The sequence below is a fragment of the Ovis aries genome, chromosome 7 (assembly GCF_016772045.2).
Source record: "Ovis aries strain OAR_USU_Benz2616 breed Rambouillet chromosome 7, ARS-UI_Ramb_v3.0, whole genome shotgun sequence".
In the NCBI taxonomy this organism is placed as follows: Eukaryota; Metazoa; Chordata; class Mammalia; order Artiodactyla; family Bovidae; genus Ovis; species Ovis aries.
In genome coordinates, this window is record NC_056060.1 from 45,262,914 (window position 1) to 45,266,601 (window position 3,688).

At 43.7% G+C, this 3,688-nt stretch overlaps 1 non-coding gene across 1 annotated transcript; it reads left to right on the forward strand.

The window, feature by feature from the left end:
- The first annotated feature begins 2,748 nt into the window (after positions 1-2,748).
- On the forward strand, positions 2,749-2,821 carry TRNAG-CCC (transfer RNA glycine (anticodon CCC)). The gene has a single exon. It is a non-coding gene; the product is annotated as a tRNA-Gly (tRNA).
- Positions 2,822-3,688: the final 867 nt, after the last annotated feature.

Here is a 3,688-nt window from a genome sequence, read left to right on the forward strand (position 1 = left end):
ATGTAAATCAGATAACCAATAGGATGTCAGGCTAAAGCTGGCTTCTGTTGCCATGACACCTCACTCTCACAGGCTTGGTCGGTGGCATCAGGTTAACTGGACTTCACTGCTCTGGACCTTAGGACAGTATTCCTGCCCACCTCCTCTCATGTTCCCTGGTGAATCCAGATGAATTCTAGAATGTGTTCCAGCTGCTGCTAGCTGGAGGGAATCACATCCGACTTAGGAAAATATTGAGATTGGGACAGGGCAATGTCAGCTCCATGAAAGCCCACAACTCCATTGTCTGGGCAGAGACTGCGGGCCCTCTGCTCCTTCTCTGGGTTGTTGAGAGAATGCCTGAGTGGAGGTGAGAGATGGAGAGGATGTGGAGGAGGAATGAGCTCCCAGCAGGGTTGGCTCCCTCTTTTGGGCCGTGTACCTGGGGCTACTCTGGTCATGGGCAAGAAGCAGGATATAAGTCTCTCCTAGCTCCCCTGAGATCTCTGGGGCAGGGGTGGGGAGAGGGAAGATGGTCTCACCAGTGAGACCTGGCCTACCGTTGTACACCAGGCCCCATCCTATAATTCAATGCAGCAGACAGCTGCCTCTGGGATGTGACTAAACAGAATAAATTGAATAGACTCCTCATGGCACCTCGGCTGTCTCTGTGCCTTATCAGTCACCACTATGACCATTCAGCCCTCCCTGAGGAGGCCCCTTCAAAATGTATCTTTAGATCTGAGAGGGAAGCCCTTGGTGGTGGTGAAGCCAGGAGTACACCTCAGCCCCTGTGTTAGGCATCTGGGATGGAGCAGATGTGGGCGCTCCGAAGGGGACCTGGAGAAGAGAGCTGCAGGGATATAGGAAGGAAGCGGGGGAAGAAGAAGTGAAGAAGCAGAGTGAGAACTTCACAGCTGTGTCCCTATACTGCCCCGATCTTTCCAGCAGAACACTGGCTTACAACTCTGGCTGCACATCAGAATGAAGTGGGACATGTACCCTAGACAGCCTCTTCCCACCAAAGCCCTGGGAAGACTCTGACTTCAGTGGTCTGGGACAGACCTAGCATCAGTAGTCTTTATGGTTCCCCAGGGGGTTCAGCTGTAAGCCAGGGCTGGCCCTGCCCCACCACCCTGAGGGTGTTTGTAGGCCTCACATGCAGGCTGCTGGATCATTTACTCCTAGGCTAAATGTGGGCCCAGCTTCAGTCTGTGGGAAAAAGCAGCTTGTTTTTTAAAAATCCCTCTACATGGGAGAATTTGCATCCCTAAAGTTCTGTGAATCTAGCCTATGAGCTCTGTGAGGTAGGGACCACACCTGCCTTGTTTTCTTGGGACCTCAGCATCTCTTTAGGAACAGCTTTTTAGGGGGTTTTCCTGGTGGTCCAGTCGTTAAGAATCCGACCTCCAATGCAGGGGATTCAGGTTTGATCCCTGGTTGGGAACTAAGATCCTCCATACTGTGAGGCAACTAAGCCCAAGTGCCACAACTGCTGAGCCCTCATGCTCCAGAGCCCTCATGCCACAACTAGAAAAGCCCGGGCAATGCAAGGAAAGATTCCACACGTCACAACAAAGATCATGCACGCTGTATCAATATCTGACAAAGCCAAATAAATGTTGGGAAAAAAAAAAGAATGGCTGTTTGGTATCAGAGTTTTCCTCAAACTCTGTTTTCCTGAAATCTTTTGAGTTGGGGAAGCTCATTGCTGCAAATGATCCTTAACTTCCTCAATAGAAAAATGGGTTTAGCAACAGTGAAGTTAACCTCACTGTGTTGTGAATATTGAGTGGGGTTGGTATAGGAAAGAGCTTGGGAAAGCCTGATTCAAATGCAAATTCTTTCACTGCCCCCTTGCTCTGACAAATGAGCTATTCATCCTTTACAAACCTTTTCAAATATCACTGTTCTGTGAATTCTTCAGAATATTAACCACACACTGTACACAGAACTCTATAAGGCACATATCACTCTGTATTCAGCATTGATGTTAGTTAGTGCCTCTTGAGCTCTTCCTCTGCCAGGCTCTGGGCAAAAGATTCACTGCAATGATGTATTTTTCATTTCCGGCAAGAAAATTGGAGCTCCTGAAGGGCAGAGGCCATACGGTGAATTAATCAATCTTGCACAATTCCTAGAAGGGTTTTGCTTCTGGGAAATTTTTAGCAACTAAGATTATGTGTTTCTCAGGCTTGAGTAACTGTTGGGATTTATAGAAAAAGTGGGATTTTGGAGTTGGGAGAAGAGAGAGCAAAGGGGATGGTGAGTGGGGGCAGATGGCTTTAGGATGCAGGCAAGGGATGGAGGAGAAGGTGACTTCTCCACATAAGGTCTCCTGAACAGTCTGGCTGCTTTGGAAGGAAGACATCATTGGTGGAGGGCCAAGGCTATGAATCTCCAAGAACTTATGAGAAGATTGAAGAAGAGCCAGTTAAGCATGGTGGAAAAGTTAACAAAAGACAACCCTGAACTGGATCCATCTGAAGGTTCACAGTTTTCTGCATCCTTGAGATCCCAAAGGGATGCAGTGAAATCAGTATCTCAGAATCATGAAACTGAAAGGCATCAGCTTTAACTGGAAGAAACAATAAGTATCTTATTGTGTAGGGTAGCAGCAACAGAGTTTAATTGATTATAAGCCTTTGATGAGAACTTTTGATGCAATAGGCTTTCCAGCAAAACCAGTGTCAACACTGACAAAGACAGTTCCAAAGTGCATTCCTCAGACATGAGCTCTATAAGATGTTAATAGGAATTATGGGGACTTCCCTGGTGGTCCAGTGTCTAAGACTCTGTGCTCCCAATGCAGAGGACCCAGGTTCAATTCCTGGTCAGGGAACTAGATCCCACAGGCTGCAACTAAGACTTTGCAGGCCGCAACTGAAGATACTGCAAGCCACAACTAAGACCCAGCACAGCCAAATAAATGAATAAAAATAAATAAATAAGGAAGTATTTTTTTAAAAATAGGAATTATGTCAAATAGGGACTCTTATGGTCAGTCAGTTTGGGAAATACTGGGTTATACATGTTTAAACCCAAGTTTCCCTCTTTTTTCTTTTTAAATTCCAGCTTGTCTCAGAATCTCTAAACTGGGACTCTACCTTGTGAATCTCCAAGAGGCATATGTAATATTTTCCAAATTAGTTCTAGCACAGAACTTCTTGTCTCTTCCCTTTTCTGTAGCACAATTCATAGCAATAGTGTTCCACAGAACAGATTTTGGGACATGCTGTTATAAGCTAAGCTCACTTGTACAAAGGCAGCTATAAAAATTCTAGACAGAACATCAATGAATCAAATTCAATTCAAAAATTTCTCCAGGAAAAAGTAGTGCTATGATTCTAGATATATAAAGATATTCAATATTAGAAATTAAAGGTAATTCCTAATATTAAGAGGTAAATTTTTAAAATATGATAATCTCAATAGGTAATGAACATATATCTGAGAAATTTCTATATCCCATCTTTATTTAAAAGACTAAAGACCCAGATTAGAAAAATAGTGCCTTAATGGGATAGAAATAATCCATAGTAAATGAAGAAAGATTATTGATTTTCCTGATATTATTTAACAAGGTTCTTTAAGCTATACAATGATTCACAAAACAAAATTATACATATGAAGGAGAAGATAAAATTATCATTATTTGCAGATGGTATAGTTGTCTTCCTAGGAAAAAGAGGGAATCAACTGATAAAGC